We start from the raw sequence: 25,089 nt of genomic DNA, 5'->3' as shown, positions 1-25,089 counted from the left end.
AAGAATTCTGAGCATCAGACCCAGGGCCTCCTGCATGTTAGGCGAGCATTCTGCCACCTGTACCAACCATGCTACACCCCCAAAAGCTCTGTGAACTTTTCTCTGGGGAGACTTGAACAAAACACCTGCTTCCCCAAAGAGGACACCAGCCACAGACCAAAGTAACGATTCCACGCAATGACTGAATCGGGTTTACTTAGAGGGGCAGGTGACCCCAGAGCAATAGCATCACCACAAATGGCTTACCCCAACGTGCATGACCACCCCCCATAGCTGAATAGATTGTTGTGTTTGTTTTTCTAACTCTTCAGTTATCCTTCCACACCCTAAGTACTCTTAGATCCTCCAGAGATGACATCTGGCCTCAGCCAGGATGGAGGGACTAGAATCTCAGTGGAGGGTCTGTTGACCTGCCCCCAATCCCTCCGTTTTATTTTTTGTTTTTATTTTCGTTTTGCTTTTCAACAAAGGGTTGCACTCTAGCCCAGGCTGACCTGGAGTTCACTATGTAGTCTCAGGTTGGCCTTGAACTCACAGTGATCTTCCTACCTCTGCCTCTCAGTTCTGGGATTAAAGGCGTGCACCACCACACCCAGCCATTCCTCCCTTTTTGAGGGAACATCGCCGGGTGCAATCAGGTCATCACAGCTGCTCTGATGAGAATGGCCAGGGCATCCTTCTACAACACCCAGCCCTGCTGCTTTCCCTCCATCGCCGCTCCCACGGGTGGAGGGTCACTAAAGCACCGGAACCAAGGTTGATTGTTCTTTGCATCTCCCAGGCCCTTCTGAGCTCTCACCACAGGCCTGAATGTGGTCCTGGAGGAGAGAATGGTAGAGATAAGGAAGTCCTGTGAAGCCTGGAGAAAAGAAGAATTAACCTGAAGGAAAACAGGCAGAAGGGCTTCATGAAGGAAGGGCATTGAAGCTGGGCCTTGGAGACCAGGGCCATTCCAGGTTGAGGTGACACCATGCGCAAAGCAGGAAAACTGCAATGGGTAGGAACGAGGCAGGACGGAGTAGTTATTGATTAGGGCCTTATCAAAGAAAACTAAGACGCTAGAATGGGAAGGTGTGTGTGTGTGTGTGTGTATTTACATATATATATTTGTGTGTGTGTATATATATATGTATATATGTATATATAACATTTTAATATATATGTTTTAATATATACATATATATGCATACATATACATATATTTATATACATACATACATATAATTTTCATGGAGGAAGGGAGTGAGAGAGAGAGAATATGGGTGTACCTGTAGCTACTGCAAAGGAACTCCAGATGTAGGAACCGCTCTGTGTATCTGGCTTTACATGGGTACTGGGTAATCTAACCAGGGTCCTTAGGCTTTGCAAGCAAGCACCTTAAGCACTGAGCATCTTTACAGCCCACGGAACAAACATTTTAATAACATCAAGGTTGTTCTCTCAGGAAGAGGGAGAGAAAAGAGAAGCATGGAACTAATGTTTTGGTTACAGATCTTTGACCATTATAGAAATTCTCACTGGTGAAGGCATGAGTTGATTTAGAAACAGAAACATATATCAGATATCTCTATAAAACAGACAATAAAAGATGGAAGTCACTGAACACAAGATACATTTTCCATCCTTAGACATTTTAAATAAATGGTGGCAGGGTCACTTAGTAAAGAAAAATAGAGAATATCAGACAGTCATTGAAAATGCAATTCATAGGCTGATGGATATGGCTCAATGAATACAGCACTCTCCATTCAAATGAGAGTGCACAGATTCAGTCCTCAGATCCCACGAAAAAAGCCTGAGGTCACGATGGACTTCTGTAACTCCAGCACACTGAAGGCATTGTGGAGACAGAAGAATTTCCAGGAAGCCTAGAAGTCTTCAGCAAAACAAAAATCCATAGCATGGGCTGGGAAGATGGCTCAGTGGTTAAAAGCATTTGCTTGCAAAGCCTGCTGGTCCAGGTTTGATTCCCCAGTAACCACATAAAGCCAGACATACAAAGTGGCACATATGTCTGGAATTTGTAGCAGCAAGAGGCCCTGGTGCCTCTTTTTCTTTCTCTCACTATCTCACTTTCTCTCTTCCTCTTTCTTCCCCTCTCCTCACAAATAAGTAAGTAATATATATGTATGTATGTGTGTGTGTGTGTGTGTGTGTGTGTGTGTGTGTATTATCTATAGCAAGAAACCCTGACCAAAATAAAGTTGAAAAGCCGGGCGTGGTGGGGCACGCCTTTAATTCCAGCACTCGGGAGGTAGAGGTAGGAGGATCGCCAAGAGTTCGAGGCCACCCTGAGAATACAGAGTGAATTACAGGTCAGCCTGAGTTACAGTGAGACCCTACCTTAGAAAACTAAAAAACAAATAAATAAATAAAATAAAATAAAGTTGAAAGACAGAGGATTGATCCAACCCAAAAGCTGTCCCCTGACCTCCACGCGTGTGCCCTGGCACATGCATGCCCACACTCACACATGAACATACGCACAAATAAACAGGAATGTTGAAACGCACTTATGTGAAGAATAAGGTACAAGTCAACGGGTGTGGAAGTAAATATCTAAACTGTCATCAGTGCTCTCCAAATGTGATCCCCAGTGATTTTTCACTAGCCTTCATCACTGTAAGTATTGTCTGAAGTTTTACAAAGAGTAACTAGTATCTTTTGCAACAGTAAATAAAAAAAAAAAAATACATGCTGAACCAGTTTTTAATCTTTTGAAACTATACATGGTCCCTTTGCTGCAGCCCTGAAGTGCAGATGGTCTCACTGGAAATCCTCCTCCAAACAAAAGCACACAGTCTCCAGTCAGGCTGACCTGAGTCCTGCACAGGCATCAGTTTTCATTCCCTGTGCCATCTGGATCCAGCTAGTACAAGACCTTTCTGGGCCTCTATAACTCCATCTGTGAAGTGAAGGTAATAATAGTATCTACCTAACAGGATGTTGTAAGGACCAGAAATAACATCTGTAAAGCGCCACCACCACCAGATCCTCTGCTTGAGAGAGAAAGGATTCCATGGAAAGCAAAACACTTTAGAAAACACTGCTTTATTATTTTTATTTTTATCTATTTATTTGATGGAAAGAGAGAGAAAGAATAGGTGTACCAGGGCCTCTAGCCACTGCAAAGGAACTCCAGACACACATGCCAGCATGTGCATCTGGCTTGCATGTGTACTGGGGAATCAAACCTGGGTCCTTAGGCTTCACAGGCAATCACCTTAACCACTGAACCATCTCTCCAGCCCCAGTAAAAACTGTTGTTAGCAGATCCTTCCTCTGCCCACAAATGCTCCTCCTTCCCTCTCAGATGGTAAGATTGGACTTCCTTCCACCTTGAAGTTATGGACGGTCATTTGATAGGCTCTGGTCACCAATGTGGACAAAATTAACACATGTGACCCCTGAACACTTATCCAGCTTCTCTTTTTTTCCATCTTCTATAGCAACCAGAAATACTCAAGTGGTGTCTTCCAAGATTGGGGACAGAGCAAAGCCTCTAGTGACCCTGGAGAGATATGTAACATGAGGCAGGAATAAGTGTTTGCTATTGCAAGCCACAAAAATATAGAGAGAGTGAGAGAGAACTCACACCTTCCAGTGAGTTGTTGGTCTGGGAGGCCCCTGAGTGTCCCAAAACAAAACAGTAGATGGCCAGAGCTCTTGCTTACAATTAGATGGTAAACCCCTAATGGTGAAGGTTACAGGACACAGAGAAATCAAGCTGGGACTGAGCTGGAAGCTTCCTCCCTATTGGATACCCCTCATAGTGCCAAAAGGTGCATTGAAAGCAGCTCACAGAGAGAAAAAAAATCATCAGTAGTCTTACCCAGCAATAGGCCCTGTGTGCTGCATGACCAACTGCTAGGCAAGATATGTCCACTGGTACAATAGCGGTATGTCTGTTATGGGGGTAACCAACTGCTTTCTTATTGGATTTGAAGCCTGCTCCATGGGAGGAGATCCATGCCTGGTACTGAAAACTTAAGTCAAAATCCCATGGCTGGGGAAGTCAGAACCTGGAAGAGTAAAGCTACTACTACTGTTGTGTGTCTAAATGGACAAGCTGTGCCCATCAAACTGCCTTCTAAATATTTGTATCTGTCTATAGCTTAATGCTGCTCTCACCTTTGGTCAGAGATTGTCAAGGGGCTAAAAAACAAGTGGCGATTGAATGTTCAGCTCCAAATGAGACATCTATATCACCCCTTAAAGGGCCTAATCCTTGTAACATTGGTGGAAAAGGAGGCAGAAAGAATATAAGAGAGGATGAAAAAGAGTGCTGTGGAACTCTGTCTTCTGAACATGCCATGTCTGTTGCACTCATGAGCTCACAGCAGCTGTCTTTACCTACACAAGACCTTCACAAAGCCAGGCATGGCAGTGCATGCCTTTAATCCCAGCACTTGGGAGGCAATGGTAGGATGTTTGCTGTGAGTTTAAGGCCAGCCTGGAACTACAGAGTGAGTTCCAGGTCCGAGTGAGGCCCTACCATGAAAACAAATAAGCAGACAAACAAAAAGGACCTGCACCGTATTGGACCCATCAATATTTCACCATGGACGGTGGAGGGGCTTGTAAGGGCCCCACACCTTCCTGAGGAATTATTGGCAGTCCATGATTGCTGGGAAAGTTGGAGACATGTTCTTCAACAGCATAGCATATTGCCCACACTCCAGTGAATAACCCCCCACCCATGTGCATGCCAGCGACCATAATAAAAAGGTGGATTACCAAAAAAAAAAAAAAAAAAAATACAAGAGGAGGAGAACGAAAGAGTCAGAGGAGAGGAAGGAAGACATCAAGGTTGAAGTGGGACAAGTTGGGAAGAAGGGACTCAGTGGGAGACAGGAGAGGGGAATACAGGGTAAATATGATCATATATTTTATGTACTTGTACAAAAGCTGGGAGCTAAAGGAATATTGCAGAAGAGGGGTAGAAAGAGTCTAAGAGTCACAGAGTGGGTAGGCATACCCTGAGGCATCCCCCCCACACCTAACAGAGACTGACTGAGGCCTTCATGACTCCACAGCAAATACCATAACACCCCGCTGAGGAGGGTCCTCAGGGAGCTGTGCACAGGGATGAAGGGATGAAAGACTACAAACTATTATAATATATAAAATAAGCATATTTTTAAGAAAAGAGAAAAAAAAAAAGGAAGCTCTTTGGGACGGAGGAGTTTGTTCAGTGGTTAAAGGAGCTTGCTTGCAAAGTCTTTTGGTCTGGGTTCAATTCCCCAGTAGTCAGGTAAAGCACAAAGTGGTGCCCATGTCTCGAGTTTGTTTACCCTGGCAAGAGACCCTGGTGTGCCCACTCTCTCTGTGTGTGTGTCTCTCTCATGCACACACTAGCTTGCTCTCTCCCTCTCATAAACAAATAACAAGATTTTTTAACTGGGAGCTTTTTGCTGCCAAAGCCTGTAGCCAGTTTCTAAAATTGAGACCTTGAGATAGGTGCTTACTAGCTCCCAATGTCATCACTTCCCCTGTACAATGTGGCTATAATGTCCCCACCCCAAAGGGTTAGAGGAGAAAGTGTGTGTGTGTGTGTGTGTGTGTGTGTGTGTGTGTGTATGTGTGTGTAGTGCCTGGAGCCTGGTAGGTGTAAGATTCAGGAGTGACCAAGACCACGGAGACCACTCTGAAGCAAAGATGGAAGCTCTTATTCGGGAAAAACATGAGCTGCCAGGACGATACTCCATTCTCTTATATTTTTCTTTTAAATATTTTGTTTATTTATTTGAGAGAGAGGGAGAGAGAGAGAGAGAGAGAGAGAGAATGGGAGTACCAGGGGCTCTAGCCACTGTAAACAAACTCCAGATGCATGTGGGTACTGGGGAACCGAACCTGGGTCCTTAGGCTTCGCAGACAAGTACCTTAACCACTAAGCCATCTCTCCAGCCCTGTGCTCCTGTGCTCCCCCGCCCAATAAAAGACCCACTTCCTTTTATCCTCCTGCTGTAACTCCATTTTGTCCTGAGCTAACATGGGCACATGGGGAGTGACAGGCTCTGCTGGCACATCACCGCATCGGCCTCCCTGCCCGACTCTTGAACGAGAGCAGGTACCAGCACCGAGGACGTGTGCCTGTGCCCGCCCTGGTCTTCTGGCCCTTGCGCTTCTTGTCCCGCAGCGCGTAACTGGACACTCGCGCATGAACGCGACACGCCCGAGTGATGCAGGGGAGATGCTCGGGCAGGTATTACCGCCGTCTCCTCCCGTCCTCCACGGAGACGCCAAATGTTCACGCACTCCTAGAGTCCGCAGATTACACGCTTGTAGTCCCAACGCTGGGGCCGGAAGCAGAAGGATGTCATGTTCAGGGGCTACATGGGCAGATCCTGTCTCAAAAACCACTAAATAGGGCTAGAGAAATGGCTCGGTAGTTAAAGGTCCTTGCGTGCAACCCGCGAAGGCCTGGGTTGGATTCTCCAATACCCACTTAAAGCCAGATGCACAAAGTGGCGCATGCATCTGGAGTTTCTTTGCAGTGACAAGAGACCCTGGCCCACCCAATCCCCACCCCCTTTCTCTCTCTCTCTCTCTCTCTCCTTGCAAATAAATTTCAAAGCTTTAAATAGATAAGTGATTTAAAGCAAAGCAATTAAATGAGTAAAATAAAACCCGTGTTGTTATCCTCTCAGTCTTAAAATCTCAAGCGGACTCTCGCCCAGGAGATGGCTGTGTGTCACTGGATGGATCACCCTGAGGTCTGGGTCCTCTCCTGAAGCACCTGGTGATGGGGGGCGGGGGGGGGCGGTGGCAGGTGGAGATTGGTTTTCAAGGCCCAGGGACGCTTTGATTGTGTGGCTGCATAACCAGCCAGGCCCATGATTCCGACAGAAAATGAGCAGTCCTCTGCGGGAGTTTGGGCACCGGGCCAAATCCCTGCGAGAATCCAGAAGGAGTGTGGAGTGGCTCTCCTCCCCGTGGGGCTCAGGACGGTGCATGGCAGCACCCTCCCCGTTGGAGAGGGGCATCCTCAGGCGGCGCACGAAGGCGTCTCTGTTCCCAGGATTTCCTCGAGGCCCTCGGAGGCCGTCCTCTCCCGGCTAAGGAAGAGCGGCTCTGATGCACAGTCGTCAGTGATGAGTCCTGGCATCTCTGCGTCTGCAGGGGACTCTTTCCACATAGCCGCTCTCTCTCCATCCTCCTAGTGGAAGGACCATGAAGCTGGCGGGCAGGCAGCCTTGCTGAAGTGCTCGGCCCACCTGGGTGTCAGCTCTCCCCCAGGGCCCCAGAGAGAAGCGAGGACGCAGTCTTAGAGCTGGGACTGGCAGCGCCTCCAAGAGGAAGATCATTAAGGAGGGGGGGGACGCCCAATTTCTCTGTAATGAAACCATTCATGTCTGTCTCCCTCAAAACAGCTGCCTGTCTCCAGCCCCAAGATGCTAGTCCAGGCATTATTGACCAAGCCCCTGCGTCCTTCCCTGCTTCCCATCCTCATCCTCCTAAGCACTGCTTCCTTCCATGGTGTCATTTGCTCACAAAAAGACTTCTAGTAGCGGAGTACCAAGTCTGAATATGGGCCTCTAAATACGGAAGCCGGAAGTGCTGGCCCCGCGCTAGCAATTCCCTAGGAGGATATCCATCCCCAAATTGCATCCTCTGGAGCCAGAATACTCTTCCTTCTTCTCCTAGCCACAAGTCAGAATTCTACACGCAGAGCCGAGAGTGGCGGTGCATGCCTGTAACCCTTCGCTGAGGCAGGAGGATTACTGCAAGCTAAATACCAGCCTGCACTACCATTTAAGACCCTGTCTCCAAAAACTAAAAATATTAAGAGCTAGGGAGACAATTCAGCAGCTAAAGACCCTGGCTTGCAAAGCCTACCAGACTGGGTTCAATTCAAAGGGTAGTGCAAGCATCTGGCATTTATTTGCAGTGACAAGAGACACTAGCCTACAAGCATGCACTCACGTGTGCCCACACACATGTGCAAATCAATCAATTTTTTTGTGGGGGGGGGTCGAGGTAGGGTCTCACTCTAGCCCAGGCTGACCTGGAATTCACTCTGTATTCTCGGGGTGGCCTCGAACTCATGGTGATCCTCCTACCTCTGCCTCCCGAGTGCTGGGATTAAAGATGTGTGCCACCACGCCTGGCTAAATCAATCAATTTCTTGAAAAACTAAAAACCATAACTTTTTAAAAAAATCTACACACAGGCAGATCCTCCATGTGATGAATGTTTTCTCACATGCGTGAGATTAGCAAACATCCTAAAATCTGGCACATTCCCTTCAAAAGACTTCAAAACTTTCCAGAGGGTCCCAGGGGGAAGGGTATTTTGACACAGGGCTTCTAATGCGGTCTCTGCTTTATATTAAGCACCCGGCCCGTCTTTCCCATGTGCTGTCTGCAAAATGGTGCTTTGCTGAAGGAAAAGTGAACCTGGCTCATGCTCCCAGGACTCAGGACTGAGGCAGGAGAATTGTTGTGAGTCAAGACTAACCTGGGCCCAATAGTGAGTTGCAGGCCAGCCTGAACTACAAGGGGAGGCCCTGTGTAAAACATAAAAATAATAACTCATCTACACACCAAATATAGGAAAAATGGAAGTGGGTCGGAGGAGAGGGGAGGGGATAGCTGTGCATTAGTTTATTTTGGTGGCCTTATCAAAGTGTCACGGGGAGAGACAGAAAGGCAAGGGGCATAAAACAACAGAAAGTTACTGCCTCTCAATTCTGAGGACTAAAAAGTCCAAACTGAGGTGTCAGCCAAGTTAGTTCTTTCACAGGCTGTAGGAGGGAATATCCCAAACCTCTCTTCTCAGCTTGTAGATGGCCATCTGTTTTGTGTGTCTCTTAATCCTCACTCTATACATGTCTGTGTCTATCAAAAAATTCTTTTTTTGCCAGGCATAATGGTACACACCTTTAATTTTATTTATTTATTTATTTATTTATTTAAGAGCGACAGACACAGAGAGAAAGACAGATAGAGGGAGAGAGAGAGAATGGGCGCGCCAGGGCTTCCAGCCTCTGCAAACGAACTCCAGATGTGTGCGCCCCCTTGTGCATCTGACTAACGTGGGACCTGGGGAACTGAGCCTTGAACCAGGGTCCTTAGGCTTCACAGGCAAGCACTTAACCGCTAAGCCATCTCTCCAGCCCGGTGCACATCTTTAATCCCAGCACTTGGGAGGCAGAGGTAGGAGGATTGCCATGAGTTGGAGACCACCCTGAGACTACATAGTCAATTCCAGGTCAGCCTAGGCTAGAGAAAGACCCTACCTCACAAAAGAAAAAAAAAAAATCTTTTAAAGGCTATCAGGCTCAGTGGTTTGAGGCCCACCCTCTTACCTCATCTTAGTTAATTAGTTCTACAAAGATCCTATTTCCAAATAAGGTCACATTCTGAGGTACTGGGGGTTAGGAATTCAATAAATGAATCTGGGGGACACAGTTCCACCTATAATAGACTGAGTAGCAATTCATGTGCTGAAGTTTAACAAAAGAAAGGAAAGAGCTAATAAAGTCATCACCTGACTGCTCATTAAAAATAATATTTGAGGCCTGGAGAGATGGCTTACTGGTTAAGGCGCTTGCCTGCAAAACCAACGGACCCAGGTTCAATTCCCTAGGACCCACATAAGCCAGATGCACAAGGGGCACATGTGTCTGGAGTTCATTTGTAGTGGCTATAGGCCCTGGTGAGCCCATTCTCTCTCTCTTTCTCTCTCTCTCTCTCTCTCTCTTGCTCTTCTCGCCTTGCAAATAAACAAATAAAAGTTTTAAAAATTAGAAGAAAATCTTTGACAACAGATGATCAAATAATGTGGGGCAAGTAAGTGGGAAGCAGATCCAAAACTCAAAGGACACTTTTATAACAAAATTCCTTCCACTCCCTTTTCATGTATAAGCACAAGGTCTCCTAACACTAAATCATGTAAAACAGAACCAGAGCTGATGCCACACACTCTGTCAACCCAGCAACCTAGTGAAATTAATGTTCATCCACCATCACATGACATTTGAACAAAGAACAGCACCATTTCTCTTATTAAAAAATTGCAAACTTCCAATAAAACTTTACTTTTATGCTAGCATTTATCAAAATTTTTGTATTCATTTAGGTTGCTTTGATCAATTGTGTAATACTAGCAATTGTAAAGATAACTCAATCCAGAAAACACTTAGAGCCATAAGTCACAAGAATCTCAAAATGTATAAATTTCATTCTTATACGTATGTTTGATAGATAGAAGTACAACATAAGACTTTGTATTGTAATTATATTACATTAGCATAAAACTCTGAGGGGAAGTAGAATGGAAATCAAGATTCAAAAAGAAAACGGAATGCAATTTTGCTTGCCAAAAAAAGAGTTTGTTTATGTATTTCTTAAATGGATGATGGTGGTAATAAACTGATAAGATTTGGATTTTTAGATTTCACTTAGATACATTTAAGAGAGTGATATCACCACTTGATTTTAAGATATCAATATTTACACGATGCTAGATACTACATTCTTCACATCAATATTTAAATGTATGATCGAGTTATAGCTGTAATTCTAAAATGTGTAAAGAAGAGTGTAGCTCTTTCAAGGGCTCTCGAGTCATTGGGCAACATTGTTAAGGACTGAACATGTGGTGCCGATTTTTGTTTGGAAATCTAGGCAAGTTACCTAAGTTTGGGCCCTTTCCATTCTTGTCACTCTTCTCCCCACCAATGAGCGGCGGAGTTGAATGTGAACATGAAATCTCTGAGTCCTTCTGAGAGAAAACGTGGAAGCACGGTGCCGTGACGGAGCCTTAGGAGCATCTCATGCTCACGTGGACAATTATTTCAGTGGAAAGGGACTCGGAAAAGGAGGAGAACTAAAGGAAGAAAAAAGAAAAAAAAGAAACGAAATGAACAAAGTGAAGATGAGGAGAAGTTGGGTGGTGGCAACAGCAAATGGTGCATCCTTGGGAACAGCAGTATGAATATTCCTCAAAGCATACAAATAAAAAATGTATCAAGGTGTAGCAGGGCACACCTGTGCCATCAGCACTCAGAGGCAGCAGGTAGGAGGATCACCGTGCCATGCCCTCGGACACCTGCGCGAAAATTTCCTCTACGTGTACCTGATTCTCGCTGTTCCTGGTTCTTCCTGTTGGTCCTCACTGCCAGTGAACACTGTTTGCATTAGTAGTCTGTTCTCACCTGCATGCATGTACCAGAACATTCCCCAAAGGCAAGGACTTTCTCATCCCTATGCCCTGTAGTACTTACAGCATCTGGAATGCCTAGCACGTAACAGGTACTTGAGAAACGTGTGGAAAGAATTAAGTAATCTGGGCCTGGGGCGAGGGGGTGCGCAGTGCTTGCTTACAAAGCCTGATGGCCCAGGTTCAATTCCCCAGAACCCACGTAAAGCTGGCAACAATGTGGCGCATGCATCTGGCATTCATTTGTAGCAGCAAGAGGCCCTGGTGTGGCTATGCACACACATACACATGTATGAGTGTATATGCGTGCAAATAATAAAACAATTTCTTTAAATTAACTAATCAGCCGGGTGTGGTGGCGCATGCCTTTAATCCCAGCACTTGGGAGGCAGAGGTAGGAGGATCACCCTGAGTTCAAGGCCACCCTGAGACTCCAAAGTGAATTCCAGGTCAGCCTGGGCTAGAGTGAGACACTACCTCGAAAAACCAAAAAGTAAAAATAAAAATAAATTAAGTAATCATAGATAATGTGTACAGAGCACAAAACTCAGTGAATAGCGCAGGTCAGGGCCTCCACACTTGGCACATGTTATTATTTTATTGTTTCTTATCTGTCCAACCCAACAGCAAATGTCAGTAGACTGTCCTTTTGTTTGCCTGTCTAGACACAAAACCATTTCTAACCAGACTCAGCATGTCTTAAAGCCAATGGTAGAAGAGGACGGAGGCGTCTGCTGGTTCTGTTAAGTGGCCAGCACTCTATCATAGCACATCAGGTCTTTATTCAAACAAATTATGGTCAGACCCCATCCATCACTTCCCAAGGAGAAGAAGTCGCCAGAACCCTTCCTCCGAAGTCATCTTGGCTGCCCATGGACGCCAAGGGTTTCCCAAGGCCCTGTGCGACAATTTCTCACTCCGTTCTCCTCACCAAACAGCTTTAAATGTTACTCAACACTCTTAGACGCGACAGAAGGGGAAAGTAACAGATGTGATCGCTGCCCTCAAATCACCTTCCAAACCGGTCAGAGCAGAAGAGAAAAGAGAGACCCTCAGTAGTCTGCGCCTGTCACGTAGTCCGTTCCGTCACCTGTAGCAGCGTCCCCTTTCTCTGCATTAGGCAGCACCCCCCCCCCACCTGGACAGGAAGTCCAGTGTGCTGCCCCATGCGCTTACTCACTAGACGTCTCGTTTCATGACTGTTAAGTGACCACACCTTGCAGAGCCTATGGCCTGCGGTATCTATCTCCTGCTTTCCTCTATTCAAGGAGGTGAGAGTACATATACATGATTTAAATAGCTGATACCTGCCCATACAGCTATCACGTACCTCTGTTTGGTGAAACAAGCCTTCAAAGTGCTGTTACAGGCGTGGTAATAATTCTTTGTTCTTCCTTCTTGCCAGATGAAAGAAAACCTGGCAAAGAGAAACCATTCCTTTCCACTAGAAATGTTTTTTGAAGGAAGCTGAGGAGGGCTGAGGACCCTGGTAGAGCCCTTGTCTAGCGGATTCCAGAAGTATGGGGGTGTAGCCCAGTGGCAGGACCTTCACCTAGGGGCAGAGGGCTGGGGAGGCAGCTCAGTGATAGAGTACTCGCCTGGTTGTTATTTTTTGGCGGGGGGTGGGGGTTCATGTAGGGTCTTGCTGTAGCCCAGGCTGACCTGGAATTCACATTCTCAGGGTGGCCTTGAACTCACAGTTAATCCTTCTACATCTGCCTCCCAAGTGTTGGGATTAAAAGCATGCACTACCACAGCTGGCTTTACTTGCCTAAAATTGTATGAGGCTATGGGTTCAGTCCCAAGAAAAAGAGAAAAAAATAAAAATAAATAAAACAAGGACCATGGCAACAGCTACAGGTTAGTCCGGATGGCAGGGAAGCCTACATTTATTCTACAACTAAATCCATACCATGACATTTGGAAGCAGCTGAATATTTTTTTTTTCCTTCTCTCAACAGGTGAACAAAGAGGTCAAAGAGATGAAGTAATCTACCTTGGGTCACCCAACTGTTGAGTAACAAACCAGGATTTGAACTAAGGACTGCAGTGCCCTGTGCCCTTGAGCTGGTGACCTGCCTTTGCTACCCCAAGCTTGCTTATCTCCTGAATCACTTCCTTTCTGTTCTGTTTTTTTTTTTTTTTTTTTGTTTGTTTGTTTTGTTTTTTGTTTTCCGAGGTACGGTCTCACTCTAGCTCAGGCTGACCCGGAATTCACTATGTAGTCTCAGGGTGGCCTTGAACTCAGGGCTATCCTCCTACCTCTGCCTCTCGAGTGCTGGGATTAAAGGCGTGCGCCACCACACCCAGCTTCTGTTCTGGATTCCACTGTTTTTGTTTTTATTTTTTTATTGTTTGGTTTATTGAAGTAGAGTCTCGTTCTAGCCCAGGCTGACCTGGAATTCACTATATAGTCTCAGGGTAGGCTCAAACTCATGGTGATCCTCCTACCTCTGCCTCCCGAGTGCTGGGATTAAAGGAGTATGTCATCATGCCTGGTGGATTCTACTTAAAAAAAAAAAAAAAAAAAAAAACAGGGACCCGGCATGGTGGCGCTCACCTCTAGTCCCAGCACTCGGGAGGCAGAGGTAGGAGAACCGTCATGAGTTTGAGGCCAATTTGAGACTACAGAGTACGTTTCAGGGGAAAAAAAAAAAAAAAAAGCAACAACAGGGCTGGAGAGATGACTTGGTGGTTAAGGCACTTGCCTGCAAAGCCAAAGAAGCCAGGTTCAATTCCCCAGAAACCACATAAGACAGATGCACAAGGGGGCGCATGTGTCTGGAGTTCATTTGCAGTGGCTGGAGGCCCTAGTATGCCCATTCTTTCTCTCCCTCTCTCTCCCTTCTCTCTCTCCCTCTCTCTCTCTTTTCCTCTTTCTCTCTCTCAAACAAATAAATAAAATATAAAAATATTTAAAAATAAAAACAATGAGGGCAAGGGAAATGGCTTAGCAGGTCACGTGCTCGCGGTACAAGCAGGAGGGCTTGGGTCCCCAGCAGCCATGTAGATGCCAGGAACGGCAGTTCACGTCTGTAATCCCTGCATTAGCAACACACACAGAATGACTCCTGGTGCCGGCTGGCCAGCTTGCCCAGGGAATTGGGAAGCTCCAGCTTCAGTGAGAGATTCTGTCTCAAAAGAGGATGGAGGGCTGGAGAGATGGCTTAGCGGTTAAGCACTTGTCTGTGAAGCCTAAGGACCCAGGTTCAAGGCTCGGTTCCCCAGGTCCCACGTTAGCCAGATGCACAAGGGGGCGCACGCGTCTGGAGTTCGTTTGCAGAGGCTGGAAGCCCTGGCGCGCCCATTCTCTCTCTCTCCCTCTATCTGTCTTTCTCTCTGTGTCTGTTGCTCTCAAATAAATAAATAAATAAATAAATAAATAAATAAATAAATAAATAAAAATTTAAAAAAATAAATAAAAATTAAAAAAAAAAGAGGATGGAGAACACCAGAGGAAGACACCGGATATTGATCTCTGACCCTTCCTTGCACGCCCCCCTCCACACACACACAGACACACACACACACACACACACACACATGTGCTCACATGTATAGAAACATGCACACACACACACAAAAACCCAGCAACTACAGAAAGTTTCCCAAGCAGATGAAAAATATTATCCCTCTACAGTAATTTAAATAGAACGGTGCACAGTGAAATAACAGAGTTTAGGATTAAATGGTAAAAAGAAGCTCTCCAAATTCATAAAGAAAAGAAATGGATTTTTCTATCAATGGTAGTACAAAGTCTGGTTAGTGAAATCATTCATAGATATCCAGTAATGTAAGTTGTTTAGTGTAAAATTAAATAGAATACATTCTCCAGCTTTCACAGTGACTGTTAACAAGAATTTCAGCTCAGCTTTTTTTTTTGGAGTTCTGGAATCTTTTTCTTCTTAAATCTCCAGTCTCACATCGCTAGGACCCTGATGCCTCACACAATCACCTACAATACTCTCTCAGATTTACAAAACACCCCACTAGTGCTGAGCAGGTGGTATCTTTCTCACTTTCTATTTATGGACACCAGAGGTTAAGTTTGCAGCTGATGTGGCCACGTGACACTCAGACACAGTCTTCCTGATTCCTTGGGCAGGGGTCTTACCATTTGATTCTATTATACTTAATTACTCCCACTCCCATCCAGCCCTCATGTCCAAACTACAATAAAACAATGGAAAACAAAGACCACGCCTGTATTTGTATTAGCTTGGTAACTGTGTTCACATCTATGTATTCCCAATCTTTTTCCAGAGGACACATTGTATAAAATTACACATCATACTTTAATTACGAGTTAGGTCTCCATTTTTTCCACTTTACACTGTATTCTAAGTGTGATGCTTTGATTATAAAATGTCTCCCATAGCTTCATGTTATCTTATTTATTATTTACTTGCAAAGACAGCGAGAGAGAGACTGACAAAATGGACATATTTACATGGGTACTGTGGATTTGAACCCAGGCTGTAAGGCTTTGCAAGTAAGTGCCTTTAACTGCTCACCCATCTCTCTAACCCTCATATGCTTTTGATTAAGCCTCATTCCCCATCCCAGCTAGTGGAGCCTTTTGGGAGGCGGAGCCTTGCTGAAAGAGGTGTGACACTGGAGTCTGTTAGTCCAGCCCAATTGAATGTTCATAGCTAGCTCATTTTTGCTGCTACCTTCCAGCTGATTAACAAGATGTGATGCCCAGTCTCTGCTCTGCCATGCTTTTATGCCATGATGAAACTTCTCCTCAAGACTATAAACCAGCCAGGAGTGGTGGTGCATAGCTTTAATCCCAGCACTGGGAAGAAAGAGGTAGGAGGATCACTGTGAGTGCAAGGCCACCCTGAGACTCCATAGTGAATTCCAGATCAGCCTGGAATAGAGCAAGATACTACCTCAAAGAACAAAAAAAGAAAAAAGAAAAAAAATACTGTAAGCTAAAATACATCATTTCCTCCCATAAGCTGTTTTTGGTTGGGTGTTTTGTCCCAGCAACAAAAAATTGACTGTGACCTGTGACACTAAGTCAACAAGCCATTTTACAGTCCTGTAGCAGATGACCAACAAGCAACTTTCTTGTCTCTCACACATTCCTCTTCTTCAAAGTCATCCGTGTAAATCTCCATCTCTAATCCAATTGCTCTTAAACGAGTCTCTTTCACTTGAGTGAGTGTGTTCAGTTATGCGTCTCATTACAGGCAGCGTTCATCTCTCCCCCCAATGAGAAATCCTGTTGCTTTTCCCAGGCTGTGGGGCACCCACAGGGAGCCTGACTCCTCACCCCTCGGGACTTCTCAGCCAGCAGCCAGCAGCCGCCCTGCCCCACAGTGAGAAGCCTGGGGAGCTATCTGTCACCTTCTAGGAGTTTCTGACCATTGTGTTTCTGCTCAGGACTCACTCTTCCCTTTTTAAACCTGTGGCTTCCCGATTTAGCTCCCCTGGGGGCAGTCATCAAGCAAACTGTGACTCACCTCCGCAGTTTCCTCCACAGTCAGGGAGAAATTTCCAACTGAACGTTTTCATCACCGTTATGTATACAGTATGATTCATGGAGAAACAGGCTCTGGTGGGAAGGATTAAGGAAGTCATTGTTTTCAGTCATACACATCGTGTGTGTGTTTATTTAAAAGGCGGCATTTTACATGGCTGATGTTCTGTTTGCCCCATTTTGAGAGATGAGTGGCCTCACAGAGATGTATCCTGACTTGCCTGGTCTCTGAAAGTAACAGAAGCAGAGACAAGTTTCATCACTGCCTGTGATAAATGCTCTTTGAGCTCAAGTTCAATTGGCTTTAAAATAAGTTAAGAGGTCTTTTTTGCTTGTTTGGTTGGTTGGTTGGTTGATTTTTTTGAGGCAGGGTCTCACTCTAGCCCAGACTTACTTAGAATTCACCCTGTTCTCCCAGACTGGCCTTGAACTCACAGCAATCCTCTTACCTCTGCTTCCCAAGTGCTGAGATTAAAGACATGTGCCACCAAACCCAGCTGGAGGTCTTTTGTTATTACTTTGGGGTTTGGGGGTATTTGATTGTTTTCTTCTCTCTCTCTCTCTCTCTCTCTCTCTCTCTCTCTCTCTCTCTCTCTATCTATCTCTTTTTGAGACACAGTCTTTATATAATTCAGTCTAGCTTCAAACTTTCAATCTTCCTGCCTCAGCCTCCCATATGAGAACGTTCTGCCAAAATAGAATTCCAACAGCCTATCAATAAGCTTCTTTTTCTTTTACATGTGCATGGATGTGTGTGTGCAGGTGCACGTGAATGTGCAGGTACGTGTACCTGGGTGTGCATCTGTGAGTACATGCATGTGCAGACTGCAAGACAATGTTGGATGTTGTTCCTCAGAAACTTTTTTTTTTTTTCAGACAGGGTCTCTCATTACAATAGAGTTTGCCAACTAGAAATAGACTGGCTGCCCATTGAGCTCTTGGGATTCCCTGTCTCTGTCTGCCCAGGGCTGGGATTACAGGCATGTACCACCACACCTGGCATTTTTGCGTAGATGGGCACTGGAGATTGAAGTAAGGTCATCATACTTACAAGATAAGCACTTTACCAACTAAGCTATCTCCCCAGCCCCTGTCAATGCATTCCTTACAAGCCTATGGGTATCTCCTAAGAAGGTGCATGGTCCCTAGCCTCTCTATAAATTGATTCTCTAAATGAGTCATCTGGTGGATAGGCACGCAGGGCAAATCTATGAAAGAGGGTCTGCACAATGATAGTGGCAATGCTTTTTTTTTTTAAATACGAAACGAAGTTTGAACCAGTCATGGCTATAAAGTGTTTTTACTTAATTAAAATGGAGGTGGTAAAGCTCCAGCACACTGATCGCCACGATAGTCCATGAGAAAGATACTGCTGTGGCCTGGAGTGGTGGCTCACGCTTTAATCCCAGTGCTCAGGAGGCTGAGGTAGGAGGATCGCTGTGAGTCTGAGGCCAGCCCGGAATACAGAGAGGATGGGCTCCAGGTCAGATTGGGATAGATTGAGACCCTGCTGCAAACAAAAAAAGAAAAAGAAACAAAGGAAGAGAGAGAGAAGGAAAGAAAGAAAGAAAGAGGGAGAGAGAGAAAGACAGAGAGGAAGGAAGGAAGGAAAGAAGGAAGGAAGGAAGGGAGGGAGGGAGGGAGGGAGGGAGGAAGGAAGGAAGGAAGGAAGGAAGGAAGGAAGGAAGGAAGGAAGGAAGGAAGGAAGGAAGGAAGAAAAGAAAGAAAGTTGCTGTGCTGTGACATGACTCAGGTTTGCTGTTAGATATCTCGTCTGTGCAAAGGGAAAGCAAGGTTTATTTTTACCTAGACACTTATCTCAGGAAGGAGCTTTACCTGGGGATAAGACATCCTGATTTCATTTTGAGAGCAAAGGAAGAAGGCAACAAACTTATGATTTAGCACATTACAGGCTGGTTATCACCTCAAATGCACCTGTTAAGAGGGGTTTAAAATGACCACGTGTATTTGAATATTATGCTTGGGTGAGGTGTGGTTATTGACAAGAGTCAAAAATTATGGCCGCTGTAATTCACAAGATGGACTAGCAGTGGCGACCTGAGAAAATGTAGTCCTCTCACAACTAGCCAAGTTGTTGGCATTGTCCATAGCCATGATTTCCCTGTATCGATTGATTGTCCCCTGCGAAACACAGGGCTCTTTGAGTCATTTGTATGGGTGTCATATTGGGTTAATGGCAAAGCAATTTGATTAAATAATAATATAACGGTGCACCTATGTGCATCAATTCCTACAATGGTGAAGTGGGAATCGTGCTTGGTCAGGAGCTTGTGCCTCCAATGCACCAGGATGAGCAACTCCCAAGCCAATCGTGTAAATTTAAGCTGTCTAAGATGAGCTCTAACTTACAATTCCCCCTTTGGATTGTTACCGCAAATACTTTATAGGCCCCGAAACTGATTGGTTATAAATGGGTTGTCTTTGAACATGAACAGTTTTAAAGAGCAAAGTTTCCAGGATTATATGGCAGGGCTAGATGCCATCCCAGGGCAGCAGCCTAGGAGGAAACAAGCCAGAGAGAGGAAGGTCAGTGATGAGCAGCAGACCAACCGACTTAGATTGTACTTCTCATACCTACTTTGTAAGCCACTCCTCCATCAGATTCCCCCCCCCAAAAAAAATTCTCTGAAAAGGGCTGAAGCAGAGGCCAACTGTGTATGGGCCCTGGCCCTCAGAAGAGCAGCCTGGAGCTGATCTCATTCTAGAAAGTCAGACAGTGAGTAAGACTGGAAGAAAAGCGCCAGGATACCAGGAAAGCCAGGTCTTACCCAGATCCTCAGGGAGGTGGCATACAAAAAGCAGATCCTGCTAAGGCTCAGTGGCCCCCATCCCAACACAGTGGACGCAGTGGACGGTCTTCAATCCCACGCTTACCTTGATCAATTTAGTGCAGGCCACCTAACACAGGCTGTACAAGAGCTGCTACTGCTACATCCTCAGTGAGGTATCTGATCTTAAGATAAAACAAAGAGCTGGTTCTTCCAAAAAATAAATAAATAAGTAAGCAAGATTGATAAACCTACTGGCCAAATTGACCAAGAGAAAAAAACAAGAGAACAGTCAAATCAACACTATGAGAAATGAAAATAGAGACGTCACAACTGATACCACTGAAATTAGAAGAATCATCAAGGCATATTTCCAAAACCTGTATTCCACAAAATTGGAAAACCTGGAAGAAATAAATTCCTTGGCTCATATCACCTTACAAAAGTAGACTCCCTAGACGAGCCTGTTACTTCTAACATAATTGAAAAAGTAATTAAAAATCCCCCAACGAAAGTCGGGCATGATGGCGCATGCCTTTAATCCCAGTACTTGGGAGGAAGTGGTAGGAAGATCAGGAGTTTGAGACAACCCTGAGACTACATAGTGAATTCCAGGTCAGCTTGGGCCACAGTGAGACCCTACTGTAATAAACAAAACAAAGCAAAACAAAACAAACAAACAACAATAACAACAAAAACTCCCAACATCAGGGGGCATAGTGGCTCACACCTTTAATCCCAGCACTTGGGAGACAGAGGTAGGAGGATCACTGTGAGTTTAAGGATACCCTGAGACTACCAAATGAATGGCAGGTCAGCCTGGGCTATAAAAATACTCTACCTTGAAAAAAACAAACAAAACAAAAAAAGCTCCCAATAAAAAAAAAGTCCAAGCCCTGATTTATTCACTGCTCAGTCATACCAAACCTTGATTCAAGAACTGAAGCCACAACTTTTCAAATTATTTTGCACAATTGTAAAAGAGGGAATGCTCCCAAACTTCTATGATGCCAGCATTACTCTACCACCTAAACCAGACAGAGAACCAACAAAAATATAAAATTGTAAAGCAATATTCCTAATAAACTTAGATTCAAAAAAATACTCAATAAAATAGCCACAAACCAAATTCAAGACCACATCAAAAGTATCATCAACCTCGATAAAGTAGGTTTCATCCTAAAGATGCAAGGATGGTTCAATGTAATTCAGCACATAAATAAACTTAAACGTAAGACTCTCATGATTATTTTAATAGATGCAAAAAAGGCCTTTGGCAAAATAAAACACCTTTTCATGTTTAAAACACTGGAGAGCCTAGAGATGAAGGGACCATACACATCTCAACATAATAAACATTATTTTATAAAGCACCTAAAGCCAAGATCACACTAACTTGAAGTGTTCCCATTAAGGTCTAGAACAAGGCAGGGGTGCTCACTCTCACCATTGCTTTTCAACATAGTACTTGAAGTCTTAGCTCAAGCAATAAGACAAGAGAAACAAATATAAGGGTTTGCAAATTGACAAGGAAGAACTCAAAAAACCCTATTTGAGGATGACATGATTTTATATATATCTGACCCAAAAGACTCCACCAAGAAACTTCTAAAGGTAATAAAGTGGCTAGATACAAAATTGATACACAAATGTCAGACCCCCCCCATCTCTCTCTGGAGAAGAAAAGTGGGATTGCTCACCAAAATCTCTCAAATAACTTTGCATCAAAGCTTTAATCAAATAATATCTCAAATAACTTTGCATCAAATACTTTAATCAAAGCTGCACTCACTCTTGGTTGGAGAATCTGTTTTATTTTACAGATGGCAGAGAAAACAGACAAAAGAAAAGATTCATTCATAACACAAGAAGATAGCCTATTGCCAAGTGTGGTAGTTTGATTCAGGTGTCCCTTACAAATTTAGGTGTTCTGAATGCTAGGTTCCCAGCTGATGGAAATTTGGGAATTAACACCTCCTGGAGGGAGTGTCTTGTTGGGGGCGGGCTTATGGGTGTTATAGCCAGTTTCCCCTTACCAGTGTTTGGCACACTCTCCCACTCTCCTATTGCTATTGTCCACCTTATGTTGGCCAGGGGGTGATGCCCACCCTCTGCTCATGCCATCATTTTCCCCTGCCATCGTGGAGCTTCCCCTTGAGCCTGTAGGCCAAAATAAACCTCTTTTTCCCACAAGCTGCTCTTGGTTGGGTGATTTCTACCAGCAATGTGAACCTGACTGCAACACCAAGCATGAGACTTGCCACCTCTACCAGTTCTGCTGGGGCCCAGGAAAAACTGCAGAGGAAGCAGAGACATGAATATTGCTCCTACATGTAGCTTGACAACCAGCTCCAGAGTAATGGCAACTGACTCAGTGATCAAGCAAAACCTATCAACACAGAAATCCAGAGGGACAGAGAACTCAGCACTACATCAGACTGCCAACAGGCCTGCCATGGTACAAGGAACATTGTGGAAGAGGGAGCAGAAGATTGTCGGAGCTACAGAGTGGGTAGGAATACCCTGAGGCACAATTCAATCCCCACCCCTACCCAAGAGAGACTGACTGAGGACTTAATGACCCCATAGTAAGTACCATAACCCCACCAAGGAGGGCCACCAGGGGAATGGGAGCCAGGACTAGGGGATGCCAGAGTATATCTTGTAATAATATATATAACATAATTTTAAAAAGCAAAGCTTTTGCATGCCAATAAGATCAGTATCAGTGCAAACACAGAGAATGAAGGCTTTGTCAGGCCCACTTTCTTGAAGAATTTCATAGTTGCTGCAATTATTTTGCCTTTTTAAAAATTCTTGTGTGTGCTTGCACGTGCATCAGGGTCTACTGCTGCTGTAAACACATGCCCATGCAGCTTTATTGGTGGGGTATTGGAGTCAGGCCAGCAGGATTTTCAAGCAAGCGCTTTTAACAGCTGAGCCTTCTTTCTAACCCCTATTTCACTCTTAAATTGCCTTGGCAATTTAGTTTAGGTCACTGAGGACCAGAAAGATGGCATTCAAAGTGGCTAAAATTCCCTGAAAAGCAAGATATACTCCAGAGAAACAAATCAGTGACTAAACCAAGTTAATGATAAATGATAAGTGAAGAGATATGCTGCCATAATTATTGTGTGCTTGAAATGGATAGGGATTTTCCACTTTTCCTGTTGAGATCTGTTCTCCTCCAGGAGAGATGAAGCAAGTAGAAATGGAAAAGTCCATATCCAAATGAAGAAAGAAAAAGTAGAGAAAAAAGTACAAGACAAATCTAAGTAGGAAAATTTAAGAGATGTTAGAGAAAGAAGGAAAAGGAGGAAAAAAAAGAAAAATATAAGTTTATAAAAATGAGACAGAGGGGTTGGGGAGATGTTTCAGCAGTTAAAGGTGTTTGCTTGCAAATCCTGACTGGCCACATTCAATTCCCCTGTACCCATGGAAAGCTGAGCACAAACAGCGAGGTATGCATCTAGTATTCCAAATTTGCAGTGGCAGTCGACCCTCATAGGCTCATATATGCATGCACACAAGCAGAAATACATGAGTAACATTTTTTAAAAGCGAGAGACTGGTAGCACACACCTATAATCAATCGTAGGACCAGCTGCTAGAAAGCTGAGGAAGGAAGATCACAAGCTCAAGACCAGCCAAAGCTGCCTAGTGAAACCCGTGTCTCTAATTAAAATATTTTTTTAAAGGGCTAGGGATGAGGCTCCGTGGCAGAGTGCTTGCCTAGCCTGCATGATGCCTGCAGTTCAATCCATAGTGCCACAAAAAGAAACAAAAAGCAAGAAAGAAAACTGAGATGAGTGCCATGGTAAGCATTGTCTGCCTGGAACAATGTGGGCACTCAGTACATGCTTCGTAATCAGCCATTGGGTTAATCAGTTAGGAAGATGCTAGTGGGAGCTGGAGTTAGCCATCCCAGCCCTTGGGAGGCTGAGGCTGGAAGATCTCAAGATGAAGGCCAGTTTGGGCTACATAGCATGATTCTATCTCAATAAATAAATAAATAAATCAGGCATGGTGGCGCACACCTTTAATCCCAGCACTCAAGAGTACAGAGGTAGGAAGATCGCCGTGAGTTCGAGGCCACCCTGAGACTTCATAGTGAATTCCAGATCAGCCTGGGCTAGAGTGAGACCCTACCTCAAAAAACAAAAAAACAACAACAAAAAAAAAAACACAAAAAATAAAATAAAATAAGATTGTATAACTTAGTAATGAATCAAGATGTCTTTGATATATCTAAATAGAAACAATAAATACTCTTTCGTATGGGTCTAACTGTTGCATGAACTCACACAAACATGGTGTCTTCCCCAGTTTTGTCTATTGTGTCCAACTACTATAAAATTTTCTTAATACCATTTGACTTTGTTGTCAAATTGGAGAGCTCTCTGGGAGAATCACTGATGATTCCACAAAATCCATCCCAACTCAGGATGCAAAAATCATTCTCTCAAAGCCAATCATCTTGGCCTCACATTCTCCTCACCTGCCTCCCAGGTGGAAGATGCCAACTGTTTTACCGACCTAAAGACAGGATTTTTCAGTGTTAAATTGAAAACAAAACTGTATGCATTCATTTAATCAGCATATCTATCTACGAGGCTTAACCAACGTGCTTACTAGTTCCAGTCAGGGCCTCTGGGTTTGCATGCATGTGCTAATGACTGAGATGAGCCCCTTTCCAGATGCTAATGGATGCCACTCGGAGCTCACCAGGCTGACAGTTGAATTGGCTGAAAGAAAGAGTATGGACTGAAGAGAAAAGAAACTCCTTTAATCTTTCACAGATCTTCATTTTAATTGGTTGTGGGGGTAGAGATAACTTTGTGGACTTGGAGGACTTTGGAAATCTAGGAAATTCTACACGGAACCCTCAGCGTTCAGGGAGATGAAATATTCTACTTAGAAGAAAAGTCTCACTTCTAGATAAAGTTTAGGGCATGGTATGGTGCAGACATTGGCAGGAGTTGTTAACCTTGTGCCAAGTCCTTGGTGCTGTGATTGCATCCTGCCTATGCAGGTACTACTGAGTTTCCCTCATCAAAGCCAGGCTCTGCTTAAGTGAAAATAATAAATGACAAGATTTAATAAGAATCAGCCAGGTTGGGAAGATGGCTCAGTGGTTAAAGGTGCTTGCTTACAGAGCCTGCCCACTGTGTTTGATTCCCCAGTACCCACGAAAAGCCAGATGCACAAAGTGGCATAAACATCTGGAGTTTGTTTGTAGCAGCAAGAGGTCATGGTATGCCCATACACTCTCTCTCTCTCTCTCTCTCTCTCTCTCTCTCTCTCTCTCTCTCTCAGTCTCTCTCTCTCTCTCTCTCCAACATACACTTTTTTTTTTTTTTTTGGTTTTGTTTTTTGTTTGTTTGTTCCAAGGTAGAGTCTCTCTCTCAAGCCCATGCTGACCTGAAATTCAATATGTACTCTCAGGGTGGCCTTGAACTCACGATGATCATTCTTCCTCTGCCTCCTAAATGCTGGGATAAAGGTGGGTGCCACTATGCCCTGATATATCTTAATAATAAATAGGAACCAAAGAAAAGCAATGTTATCACAGAGAATTTTGCCTTCTTGTTCACATACACTCATTTTCTAAAATCTTCACCAACTGTATTTTGGCTATGATGATGA

General features: G+C 44.4%; 1 long non-coding RNA gene across 2 annotated transcripts in view; it reads right to left on the bottom strand.

Annotated features, from left to right (window-relative positions):
- LOC123463594 overlaps nt 1-25,089 on the bottom strand; it is an 87,302-nt gene that overhangs the window by 43,232 nt on the left and 18,981 nt on the right. Inside the window, exons 2-4 of one of the 2 annotated variants that reach the window (XR_006639007.1) lie at nt 16,638-16,729; nt 12,497-12,583; nt 10,759-10,833 (exon numbers count right to left, since the gene is read on the bottom strand). This is a non-coding gene — a long non-coding RNA (uncharacterized LOC123463594). Of the gene's footprint in view, nt 1-10,758; nt 10,834-12,496; nt 12,584-16,637; nt 16,730-25,089 lie in introns of those variants that run through there. The other variant, XR_006639006.1, reaches the window with a different exon arrangement.

The sequence above is a fragment of the Jaculus jaculus genome, chromosome 9 (assembly GCF_020740685.1).
Source record: "Jaculus jaculus isolate mJacJac1 chromosome 9, mJacJac1.mat.Y.cur, whole genome shotgun sequence".
NCBI classification, from domain to species: domain Eukaryota; kingdom Metazoa; phylum Chordata; class Mammalia; order Rodentia; family Dipodidae; genus Jaculus; species Jaculus jaculus.
Note: the sequence above shows the minus strand (reverse complement) of the source record. Positions and strands in the feature narration are given on the sequence as shown.